This window comes from Talpa europaea (assembly GCF_964194135.1).
Source record: "Talpa europaea genome assembly, chromosome: 11".
Taxonomy (NCBI): domain Eukaryota; kingdom Metazoa; phylum Chordata; class Mammalia; order Eulipotyphla; family Talpidae; genus Talpa; species Talpa europaea.
Genome location: NC_140078.1, coordinates 83,309,341 through 83,323,050, shown reverse-complemented (window position 1 = coordinate 83,323,050; position 13,710 = coordinate 83,309,341). Strand labels below are relative to the sequence as shown.

At 38.3% G+C, this 13,710-nt stretch overlaps 1 protein-coding gene across 6 annotated transcripts in view; it reads left to right on the top strand.

The window, feature by feature from the left end:
* Positions 1-13,710, top strand: part of RBMS3 (RNA binding motif single stranded interacting protein 3) — a gene marked incomplete at both ends in the record, with an annotated part of 625,037 nt that overhangs the window by 599,659 nt on the left and 11,668 nt on the right. The gene's annotated exons all lie outside the window — the stretch shown is intronic.

Below are 13,710 nucleotides of genomic sequence, written 5' to 3'. Positions count from 1 at the left end.
AACATAGGGGTACAGGTGGTCTTTAATCAATGTTTTTGTATCCTTTGGGTAGATTCCTAGGAGTGGAATTGCCGGATCGTATGGTAGATCCATTTTTAGTAGACTGAGGAACCTCCAGACAGCTTTCCATAGTGTTTGGACCAGTTTGCACTCCCATCAGCAATGTAGGAGAGTTCCTTTTTCACCACATCCTCGCCAACATTTGTTGTTGCTTGTTTTGTTCATATGTGCCATTCTTACTGGTGTAAAGTGGTATCTCAATGTGGTTTTAATTTGCCTTTCTTTAGGAATCTCATCATGAGTAGAATACAGCCACTCAGTTAAAGCAAAGCATATCAGCTTCACAGGCCTTTTTCTATAATCACTAATATATATGTTTAAGAAAATGAGTATTAACTCAAGTAAAACTACCAATGCATTCTTATTAAAGCTTGTGGAAGGGCAGTTTTTGTGTTTATTCCTGCAGTGGGTTTCCTTCATCACCTCCTCTTTACCATTGTCTGCTATCAGAGACCAGACAGAATGAGAAGAACAGAGAACTTGACAACTTGGTAGCAGAATTTCCTCATCCTCTCCCAGTGCCTGAAAAGTGTCAGCCTTTAAATCCCAGCTCTTCATATACCCTCTTTGTGACCTCTCTGGAGCTGCCTTTTCATTAGTAAATTTAAAAAACAACAAAAAAGATAGTACCTATCATAGATATGGGAAGAAATAGATGAGATATTAAAATAGTCATAGTAGATGCTTAATTCTACTTACTTCTAAGACCCCAAATTTCTGGCTTAGCATTTTCAGCTCTCAAGGTTTTGGTTCTCAAATTCTTAGACAAGGAGCATCAGTACCTCCAGAGAGTGTGCTAGAAATACAATCTCAGGTCTATACCAGACCACTAAATCCAAAACCAGCATAGGCCTAGCAATATCTTTTTTGTTTTCCAAAAGTTTTGGGGATGATTCTGATACACAATCAAGTCCAGAAGCCACTGCTGTAAGCATGTCAGCTGATTACAGGTGTATAAAGGGAAAGCTAAACTAATTAATACAGTGGAGGAAATTAAACTAACAATGGACTAGAAGCAAAGTAAGTCCTCACTTAAAGTCATAGATAATCCCTGGAAATTGACTTAAAGCAACTGATATATAATGAAATTGGGCCCTCAAATAATATGAGTGCACTCATCATCATTTTGTCCAATGTTGTTTCATATAACATTAATGAGGACATGAAATTCTAGCTGATATTGAATGAATAACTTTCTAGAACCTGCTATAGAGTGTTAATTATCCTTTATTATTCAGACTCTTTCCTTCCAGAATTTTAATATAGGTTGTTATTGCCTAGTATAATTCTTTCCATCAGCATGTTTTGTTTTAAAGATATACAGACTTTGACTCAGGTTGGAATATGAGGAAAGTGTGTCCCTCAGTGAGTCGATAAATCACTACTCAAAACTATTGGGATTCGTGACTTGTAATGTATTTAAAATTTCTAGGAAAATGAAATCAAATCAGTTGGCACAATGTAGCGTAGTGAGTGTGAGGAAAATGGAGTAACTCAGGCTTTTTCACCTCCCATGGCCAGCCTCTCCAGCTACCACCTACAGCTTAGTTTTCTCCCCCCACATATTATATCACGTTATTGCAAAAGGTTCTTGGGAACACTAGCATGTGGTGCTCGCACCTGTAATTTGTAATTGTAGACACCCATATTAAGTAGTATGAGAATAGGGGCCTCCCTGGTGGTGCAAAGGGTCAAGTCTCAGCACTATGAAGCTATCTGCAGCCACTGCAGCACAATTTTGATCCCGAGCCAGGGAGCTACCCACATGGCACAGCAGACTTCTCCTGTCTCGCTCACTGCTCCCCTCAGCAGTGTATTTCAGTAGATCCGCCTGTTCTGCTCCCCACACTGTCTCTGGTGAATCCTCTCACCCCTCACCCCACACATACACCTCCAGCTCTTACATGCATAAATAAAACTAAAAAAAAAAAAGAAGTGTGAGCACAGGATTAGAGTATCTGTAAGGAGGCTTGGGAGAGAAAGATCATGGTGGAGATCATGGGGTATCTAGGAGGTGGGTTGTTACCTGCCTTCCTGCCTGACTGCCTGCTGGTTTGCATATGCACCTGGTCCCCTGCTTCATCATGAAAGGCCCGTAAAACTATCAAGTGTTCCAAGATTCTTTTCCATTTGCTGAAAGCTACCATGAACCTGCCCAGCCCAGGATGGTTCCATGACAGTTAGTTACCAAGAGATGTTTTTTGAATTAAGGGGTCCCACACCAGAATGAGAGCTCCACCCTCTTGCTTGGTCTGGCAAGGAGGAAACTACAGTTGTTTATAAACACAACAGCAGAGATTTATAGGTAGGCTTCTGGTCTTCATTTTTACGTGGTTACTTCAGGGAGGTCTTATTAATGTCACAAGTTAAAGCTCTATTTTTAAAAGGGCCAGGATGCTCATAAATATCACACCATGTCAACCAGCATCTGCCTCTCTAGCACATTCCTTTGAGCCTCTAGTAATTAGGACAGTAACTAAATTGGTCCTTTTATTTTCCACTGGTATCAAATACAGCTAAGAGGATTGCACTGTACTTGGATGTTAAAAGCTCTTTCTGAAGCTAGCAGCCTCTATTCCTTCTTATTATTTACCGTTTGTATTTCTGAAATTTATAAAACTAGAATCAAAGTTTTCAGTTGAGTCCCCCATTTCACAACCAGGTTGACCTTCATCTCCACCTCTCCCTTCCCTCTGCAACCACCTTCCACCAATCTCCTGCTTTTTGCCATTGCAGAATGAAACCTGTATAGAATTGGGAAGAAATTTTAATGTGTATTAATTTATTTATTTACAGTGGATTTCACATTTGGGGATATATTCTGTTGTATTTTCCTGTTCTTAATATAAAGTAAGTTTCTAAGGAAGAAGCAGAAATTCACAGTACTCGATACAAATCCATTACTTAAACTTGATTAATTTTTTGGTCATTTGTATGAAATACAGGTTTCCTAGGAGACCAAAGTTAAGTATCATTTCCCAAAGAATCCCTAGGGTAGCACATCTAAAATTTTGTAGTACATTAGAATCTCCCAGGAAGCATTAACTGTCCCAATGCCCAGGTCACACTCAAGGCAAATTAAATCACATTTTGTGGGCCTCCCTGGTGGCACAAGGGGTTAAGCACCACACTATGAAGCAATCCACAACCTCTGAAGCATGACTTCGATTCCCGGCTGGCCAGAGAGCAACCCACATGGCGAAGCAGACCTCTCCTGTCTCACCCGCTGCTCCCCTCATCAGTGTATTTCAGTCAGTCTGTCTGTTCTGTTCCCCATTCTGTCTCTGGTGGATCCTCTCACCTTCCTACCCCCGCATCTCTGGCCTGTACCCTAGCTCTTGTATGCATAAATAAATAAATCTTTAAAAAAATAAACTAAAACACATTACACATAGGTGGGGTCCAGGCATCAGAGTATTGTTTAAACTTCCCAGGTAATTCCAATGGAAAGCCAAGTGTGAAAAGCAGGTAATAGAGGATGCTTCCCAATTTTAGGAGATGTTAATGTTATGTAAAAAAAAAAAAGTCCAGAACATTTGGGAAATGTAGCAAACTATATTTGTCTTCTTAGAGACATTTACAGATTCACACATTAAAAACTGAGAAAATCTTCAGGGAATAAAATTCAATAATGTAAAGAAGGAAAGAGGAAAAGGAAAGAAATGATGCTTTACCTCTACCTCTCCCAAAAACCCACAAAAGTATCTGTTTAACTTAGCTTAAGTCACTATAACTTTATATTTGTTTATTCAGAGGTGACTTTGTGGAACACCTGTAATAAATTTATTAGAAGACACTGATAAGAAGGAATCCACAGCAATCTTCTCTTACAATGCTTATTAAAGAGCTGGTTATACCCATATTTGCCCCTCATGTAACATTTAATGTTTGAAATAGCTTGTTGAGTTTGGCATATGAGCTCAGAGATTATACAAGGTGTCTGATAGAAGTAGGGTCTTTGGGTGCCTCCCCTGGTGGTGCAGGCAGTTGAGCACCGCACTGTCTGCAGCCTCCGCAGTGCAGGTTCTATCCCAGCCAGCCGGTGAGCGTCCCACATGGCACCGCAGACCTCTCCTGTCTCACCTGCTGCTCCCCTCAGCAGTGTAGTTCATCAGTCTGCCTGTTCTGTTCCCCACTCTGTCCCCGGTGAATCCTCTCACCCTCTCACACATATGGCCTGTACCCCGGTTCTTATATAAATAAATCAATCTTTTAAAAAAAAAAGGAAATAGGGTCTTTGGGTCACAAATACTATATGAAATTTAGTTTAGGAAAATAAGTCTCCCAAAACTAGCAAAAGAGATGAATGACATCTGGAGACATCCAATGTTCAGTAACACTTGAAAGGTATGAGAAATCCAATCAGGCAAGAAAGTGGGAGGGTAGGATAGCAGAAGTCGGGCCAGGACACAATAGTTCTAGGATTCAGTAGTTTGTGCAGGGTCAGTCCAAATAAAGTTAGAGTTTAGGACTAGTCCATATCTTCTTTCTATTACACACATACTCCATTTTATACTTAATTCTCCTAGGCTTTTCTAAAAACTGTCTTAGAACTTTGTATCTTTGGGGCCTAGCCAATCAACTCTAATCTTTTACTTTTTCCCTTCATGAAAACTAATCTGCACCTTCTCAGGATTCTCCCAACTCCTTCTTAAGGATCAATTATAAAACTATATATGTACATATAAAATTTCTGAATATATTAACATTTAACCCTGGTGATGGAATTTCAGGCTTTATGGCAGATTGTTTTCATATTAATTGCAAGCAGATGCAAAATGATGGCAATCATTCTTATATGAGTTTCCTAAGAGATTACAAAAAATTCTGCTAATTAGACTCTTCTAATTAGGAAAAGTTCCTGAGATACTGTAAATAGTAATGAAAAATATTTAAAGCAATTAGGCAAATTGGGTTTGGATAAATTTTTAAAAGAGACAGTCAGCTATCAATGTCAAGAGAAGTTCCATCAGCAATTCTATTATTGACAAGATAAGAGAAGGTCAAATGCCTAATAAGCAAGATAACACAGGTAAAACCTGCTATATTTTGGCCAGTTCTATCAGAGAGCAGTGTTGTATATTTTTTTAAATTCATTTCTCTTTTGACTAATCTCTCCTTTCAAATTCATATGTTCTCTCCACTGCAAGGAATAAACAGTTCAGATGGTTTAATTGAAAAATATAAATTTTTGATTCCTGTACCTGAGAAGCCATAAAAAGACCTGATTCAAGTGACATCGCTAAAGACTGGTTTTCCTTCACAGAGCTACATGTCTTCATATCTCACAGCCTCACATCTGACAAACCCAAACCCCCTCCCCCATCATGTCACAGTAGAGTGACTATCCCAGTGGTAACCTCACATGCAAGGAAAGAAAAAAGGTCATTTCTAGAAATTTCCACACATAAAAAAAGAGAATGCTTTCCTATTCCAGGTGTTATGGTCAACATCTTCTCTAGACCCTATGACCCTACTGTGGGTGTATTCATCCATCTCTAGATAAGGCATCAGCATACCCTAACTGAGCATGAATCACATTCTAATGCCATGGCTGGGAAGAGGGGCCATATGGATTCCCAAAGGAAGTATGGGTCACCGTTTAGAAGAGGAAGTGGATGCTGAGTGTGTAAGGAGAAAACAAATTGTTCTCTCTCCTGGCCCTTTTGTCATCATTCTTCATAAATTTTCCTCAGAATCTATACTTACAAATTTCATGTTTGATCTTGAGTCACTGTTTAATCATTGATCCATCTTTTTAAATTTCTTTTCTTACTTAGAAATATGTTTTAAATAAAAATTAAGAGCATTAGAATAAATTTGAACCCATGTATTTTAACTGTAAAAGTGTGCATGAAATTCATTGAAGAGGAGATTGCCACCTAAGAGTCACAGGATTTCATGGTTGGTTCTCATAAATATTTTTGAATGCGATGTGGAAAATGCAATTCTTCTGGGTCAACAGAAAGAGAAAAATAGAACCAAAACTCAAGAGAAATCTGTAATTAAAGTTCTAGGAGAACTGTTTCTAGCAGCCTGTGAGTTAGGAAAGGAATGTATCCAGACCCTAAACTGAAACTAATGTCTTTTAGGTTGTACAAGTCAAAGAGATGATGATCCAGGCTCAGGAAAATCAGGAGACAAAAATTAAAAATAATTCTCTCTTAATTTTTCATTTTTGACTTTGTTTACTTTATTCCCTCTATACCACCACCCAAAAAGTCCTTTTCTCTTTTTATATCCATTTGTTTTAATATTTTTTGCAGCTGTTTCTTACATGCTTATCTTATGTTCAAACCCTTTATTTTTCCAGTAGGCTGGAAAATATTAAGATTTGCTTTCATTTTTCATGTATTTTTTTTTAATTTAGTCAATTATATCAATGTTACTTAAGGATGTAAATTTGGGTTTGTGCTCACCAGGCATGCAAAAAAAAAAAAAAAAAGAGAGAGAGAGAGAGAGAGAGAGAGAGAGAGAGAATGTAAATTTGCTATCACTGGGTACCTGGATATTTTGAAACCAGATATGATTGGTTGAAATTTGTTATTCCTTACCATTTAGAAGTCCAAAGCCTTCTGCAATAGGAATTTTAGTTTTATAGGGTATTATAGTCACCACTGTCTGTTCTCTCTATTCCTCATTGTCTTAATTCAGATAAGATATTCACCCTATTTCCAGTTTTCCCACAAAAATCTAACTCAGAGAACCATTAGTAAAGACTTGGGTCATGTTCAGTAATGGACACGTAATGGTTGTTTACACAATTTCAATTGACTGTATAGAAGCATCCTCTGCTTCCAGTGTTCCTTGGCAACCTCCTCACAATGGGATTTCACAAGTCCTTCCCCTCCAGATGCTCAGGCTTGTGGAGACTTCTCCCCCTTTCCTTCTAGCTCCCTTAGGTTTCCTCTGTCTCCTTCTTTTTCAAAAAACAGAAGTTCCTCCCATTTTCCCCTTTTATAATTGTCTCTTCATGTAGGTTAAGTGTCTGTCACCCATGATTTTAAGATCCTACTGTTCAAGTGTCTCCAACTGTTTTATTAATGAAACTTCCAAAAGCAAATAGTCTAAGCTAATGTCTGATCCTTCCTAATTATTAAAATACTCAAATTTTCATCTGATCATAACATCAATAAAAATAAAGCCAGTAATATTTCTCATCTATAAAGTTCTCGGTATTTATCTATATCCATGCCAAGAACTTTGTATTTTTTCACTGATATTTCTATAAAAACCTGTAAAATATGAATGTTTGATACCATTTAACAACCGGAAATTGAAAGTTATAGATACCAACTGAAATCATTCTTAACCATCATGCTCACTAACTCAAAGTGGACTACTTTCCTATTAATAGTTTTACTGACTGATGTCATTATTCTACAGAGACTTTAACTTGATTTCATCTTAGCTTGAAAATTCTAAAAAAGAAATTAAATCAAAACTTCTATTGTTAAATAAGCAATGGTTGTTTTAGCGGATAAAATATATTGATACATTTGCACTCATATATACAAGTGCTCAAACTGAGAAATTCTTTCACAATGTGTATCAAAACCCTCCTTCAAATTAAGACTTCTATTTTTGGTCTCATTTTCCCTCCCATTATACATGAACTTTACCCAATTATCATTATCTTTATCATTAATCTGCTAATTTTGAAGCATAGACTAATTTATTTTATGTGTTCAAACTAATGTCGCCAACTTTGAGTCAAGCCTGTATAAGTTTATTGTCAAATATCTACGTGCCAGATAATTAAGCAAAGAAAATATATTCATAAAATAAGTATAAGTTAGAGAGAATCCAAAATTACCATGCTAACATGCTGAAGGGTCCCAGAGCGTAATGATTAATATACTTGAACACAATAATAACAATAAAAATAAAGAAGAAGAAATGAACCACAAGAAAATGTGTTCAGTTATGCTGCTAGATTACTTTATGAATGACAGGTTTAGGTAGCTTTCAATGAAACTTTTCTGATCAAGACCAACAAATAAGGAAAATTATTGCTAAATGCCCCTTCTCCCTGTCCATTAAAAAATAGTAAAAGTGCTAATGAGTCTAGAATAGTAATGCCACAGGTGGTTTTTAACAAACTTTTTTCAACATTTATCCATTTAGCAAAGTTCCATAAAAGGAACATCTGTTTAGGTTTAGATTGAAATTGAATTCCAAAATACAGGCTTTCTTTCAACTCTCAAGGTGGTCTTCTAGTCCTTGGAAAAATCCCTTCCCCCTTTAGTAACACTGCCCCAAATGCTATCTTCCACCCTTCCTTTTTGCCTTCATATATTGATCTTCTTGCCAAACTCCACTTTCAGTATGGACTTTAGTTATTAGTCTTCTTTTTTTTTTTTTGGTTATTTTTTGCTTAGAAGAACTGAGGTGTAGGCCAGACATGGGGTTGGGGGTGAGAGGATTCACCAGACACAGAGTGGGGAGCAGAACAGGCGAGTTTACTGAAATACACTGCTGAGGGGAGCAGCAGACTAGACAGGAGAGAGGTCTGCTGCACCATGTGTGTCAGCTCTTTGGCCAGGTTGGAACTCAGGCTAAAGCAGTGATAGTGCTGAGACTTAACCCCTAGGACACCAGGGAGGCTCTGCTACTAGTCTTCTCTTGCCCCCAACTCTTGCCTTCTTAAGAGATTAGGACATTCCTCAACCTCCTTTATGCCAATGGCCTGCACCCTTTGCACTCCTGCCACCCACCTCAAACACCACGTATGGGACCTAAGCGCAATACTTCCCCCTTTTGAAACTCTAAAATCCCCACACTTGCTATGTCAGCATTTCATCCTGCACTCTCCTATTCCACCACACCCATCACTCTACCTATTTCATTTTTCTCCCTCTCCAGCCTTGAAAGCACCGTTATATCCCTTCAGATGTGCACTTCCCAGCACCCTTATTCCCACTGTTGATAATAATGAAGGGACTTGAGATTCTTTATTTTTCCTAGGTCATATCTCTAAATGTCCATGGAATAATTCCATCTATTCATCTTTTATCCTATCCCTATAAAAACATTTTCAATATTCCCCCTTCTGGTTACGAAACTGTACCAGACTGATGGACAGTGAACTTGCCAGAATTTTCTCAGAGATGAATTCCTTCCATATCCTGATCCTCAGCTACAAATTAATCGATTGAGCAATCAGCCTTATCTTCTTTTCAAAAAGGAAAAGGAAAAAGTAAGCTTCCTATATTAGACTCACTTCTCCACGCTGATTCAATACTCATCTCTCCCACCTCCTCAAAATTATATTACCTCCCTGCCATTAATCCCAGCCTCAGTCCCTCCTTCAGTGTACTTCTCAACAGACCATTCCACAGCCTCTTCCAATGAGTTTGTTGTCTCTGTGCAGACAATATTCCTTTCCTGTGTTGGGAGACTTTCTGTACTTGGTGCCTGCTTCCTGATACAATTAGATTAATTTTACTTTATTTTATAATTAGATCCATTTTCAGAATGGACAATATTTTTTGTTGGTTCTGAGTTCCTATTTTCTTAATTTTAATTTTGTTTCCTTATTTCCATCCATATTTAAGCATTTGTAAAAACCCTATTTTCGTATCTGACCTTGTTCTTCTGGCTTTTGGTGTTCTTGCAAAATCTAGTGATTTTCCATTCATACACCAAAATCCTGCTTCATGCAGGTGAAACGTCATCCAGGCCTGAAGAGGTCTCTGCAGTTGAATTCCCAAATTAATCTGCCTATGACCTTTTCTCACTGACTGCGGATTCCCAATATTTGAATGCCCTAATCAAGGATCTTCACAAATGTTGAACATTTTCTATCAAAGAATTTTGGTGACGGTTATGAAAAATCTCTTTTCTCTATAATGACTTTCATTAGCTTCCTTTTATGCCTTAAGGTGTTTCCAAAGAAATGCCAAACCACTAAAGACATACTGTCATCACATTTTGTCCACTAACTAATTTATGACATGGTCATTATTTTTGTTAGGATTCTCTGGAGAAATAGAATCAGTTGGCTATATAGAGCTAAATATAAGGGGATTCATTATAGACATTGACTCATTTATGGAAGCTAAAAAATGCCAATATCTGTTGTCTCTAAAGAACCAGGAGAGCTGGGTACTTTAGCATGCAGACAATACTTCAGTCTAAATAAAAAGGCCTGATTATAATGGAAAACAACGATTTAACTCCTGCACTCTGAGGCCTGAGAACCAGGGGCTGTTGGATTAAGTTCCAGTGTCTGAAGGCCTGAGAATCAGGAGCTCAGGCCCCAAAGGCAAAAGATAGACATCTCATCTCAGCTGAAGAATGGAGAGCTTTTTGTACTTTGCAAACCCTCAGTGGATTGGATGATTCCCACCAGCACTGGTGAAGGCAATATTTTTTGCTCAGTCTACTAATTTAAATGCTAATCTCTACTGGAGAAACTCCCACAGACATACTCACAAATAATGTTTCACTAGTTATGTGGGTATCCCTTAGCCCAGTCAAAAGGATGAAATGAACCATCATGGGATGGGCATCAAGATGAAAACAAAGGATTTAAATTACTGCAGTCTTTCCTAAACAATACATAGCTCCTGTGAGCTACAGTTTGAGTTTTTCATGCATGGTACTAAATTACTCCTTCATGTTTTCGTTAATTCATTCAACAAATGCATATCAAGTTCTAACCATGATGAATCAGACATGTTATTTTAGAAACTACTGTGTTTGATTGCCAAGAATTGTAGCAGAGATACAGATAAAGAGGTGATGCATCCCAGAGGAATTATCATTTCCACAGTGGGGACCAAAGCAAGGCAAGGACTTTGGCATTTAAACTCAGTCGGAGAGATGGGTTTTGAATGTGTATTATACATGTTATATGTAGAGAGAGAAGTTAAAACACACTGAAAACAAAAAGGCACAGAGTACGTACGTTGTTAGGGTAGTACTCTTCACTGTGATCAGACGGGGAAGCTGGACATAAGTGAAATGATATGTCATAATGATTTCAAAAATTCAGTGGGAGTGAATTGAAATTCACTCCAAGATAACATCTTCCATTTCTCCATCATTTAACAGGTGTCATCAAACAGTTTTTTTAATTCTTGTTGCAAGGAATAGATTCTGGACCCTGGAAGGTTTCTGTTCTAAAAGGTTTATTTCCTTTTAGTATTCCTTTCTACCTTTTTGCCCTTGGCTGTTTACTTTGATTCTCTGTGTACTTGGAGATCAAAACGATATTATCCAGAACCTGGCAAATCCTTCATTATGTTTTTAGATTGCCAAGTAATACTGTTTAAATCTGTCTTTTTTCCTAAATATGTACAGTTCCTGAAAGTATTTTTCTCAGATAGTCGTATACCCTGCTTTTTGCAATTTTTATTTGTTCCTGCTTTCCATCTTCCCTCCTTATTTAAACTGTTGCTCCACCTTTCTTCCTTCTCTTTGTCTTGCCTCCCTACTTGCCTTCATTTACTCCCCACGCATCTTGGGTTAAACTCCAGTATGAATATTTTAGCGAGTTGCATAGGTTGAATTTCATCTCTGAAAGTTCCTTGCTGGAAACTAAGCACTTTAAAAATTAGTATGTTTGTTGACTCATGGAGAATAAATTATGCTTCAAAGGACTGTTTAGGGGCACCCATTACATTTCCTCTTGTTGAATTCAAATTGTCTAGTCCACTGGGACTAGCTCTCACAATGTGTGGGCCAGAGATGATTGAGAGGAAATGTTCTGTGTGGAGATGGAATTTGCTCTGTGTGTGGCAATCTGGACAAGTTCCCTTTTCCTCTGGCTGAAGCATCTTTACCTAGCCCAATCTAATGCCTTACTCACAGACTTAAGTAGAAAACAACAAAACTTTTGGGCCCATTGAGTACTCCTGATTCTGCTTATTCAACTTCATGACAAAGTTGCTCACACTTTCATTTTCAAAACAAAGGAGCAGGGCCTCCCCGGTGGCGCAGCGATTGAGCGCTGGGTTGCGAAGCTGCCCGCGGCCTCTGTGGCGCCGGTTCGATCCCCGGCTGCTCCCCGGCCACCGGAGGAGGGTCCCACATGGCGCGCAGACCTCTCCTGCCGCCCGCTGCTCCCCTCAGCAGTGTACTTCGGTCCTTCTGCCTGCTCTGCTCCCCGCTCTGGCTCTGGTGAATTCTCTCACCCTCCCACGCTTCTGACTGTGCCCAGTGCATGTATAAACAACAAAACAAACAAACAAACAAACAAATAAATAAAACATGCCTCTATAAAAAAAAAAAAAAAAAACAAAACAAAGGAGCAAACCTGGTCTCTGAGAGAAAAGATTAAATCAGCCTGATGAGGCTGAGGACACTAGTTCCTGGGCTATATGGTCCTCTAAATTTCTGAGAGTTATCTAGATGAGGTTAATCAGGTTATTTCATTAAAATGATTTTATCTTGATGTTTTCAAATTGAGAGGCTGATTTAGACAACTTTTCTTATTGGAAGAGGTCACCACTTTTCAGGAACTTCCAAAATAATTTAATTCCTTACCATTGATAAATATGAAGAAATGATAATGTTAAGAGACAACAAGGAAAGTATAAACTGACTGGATATTCAAACTCAGATTATGTAAACTAGCAGAAGAAAGTAGTAATAATACAGAAGATCAACCTCTAAGGATTTAATTAGCTACTCTGTTCTTAGATAATGTAATCAACGTAAGATTGACAAAAATTAATAACACATAAAATTGTGTGTATGTGTGTGTGTGTGCGTGTGTGTAAAGAGAGAGAGAATTAGTATATTCAGGACATCTGATAAACTAGAAACAAAATTTGTTTCTTATCAGGTCCTGTTGCCCAGTTCACATTTTAGCTGTAGTGCTATAGTATGGCACACAATAGGGAACCAATTCAATTTTATTGAATTTTACTGGTAAGTAAATTAAGGATGTGTTTGCAATATTAGAATTTAATAAGAACATACCTTGACCGCTCCAGTTCCTGAGTTCCTCACTTCTGCTGCTATTTTCTCAACCTGAGCCTAGAATTTGCCATTTGGAACCACTGAATCAACTCAAAATTTCAATTTCAAACAGTAGCTCGGGTTCAAACATGACACTCTCTTCTACACAGTTATTCTAACGATTCTTTGACACCATTAAGCCTGCCCATCTCTTACCTATCACTTTGTCAGTCAGTATCAGTTTCCCCTTCATTTGCTCATATCCAAGTGTAGCTTAGACGCCGTGGTAGGACAGTGTAATCACAGTCTTTCATGCGCCCTTCACCTTGCTTGGAGCCCTCTTCCTCCCTCTTGCTCTCCTGGCATAGCTTCCATCCTGCTTGCATCTGGGTCTCAGTCTCCTCCATTTTTCTTTAACTGCTGAGTGTGCCTAAAGTGAAACACCACAGTACTGACAAGGTTCACATAAATGTTGTGACCACACAACTTGCACAGGTCCTTAGACCTACCCAAAACTCATATAACAAAACCCTGATCCACTCACTCTCCCACTCTCAAGACAACCCCTTCATATCTTTTCTCAGACTTCCACACTTGCACCTCACAACTTATCTCAAAAATATGAACAAAGAAAAGAGAAGTAGGTAGCTTACAAATATCCCCACCTTTCTTACATCCAAATCCATTCAGTCCATCCTGTTGCAGTGAATAATTGTCACTGATCTCATTTAAGGTCGACCT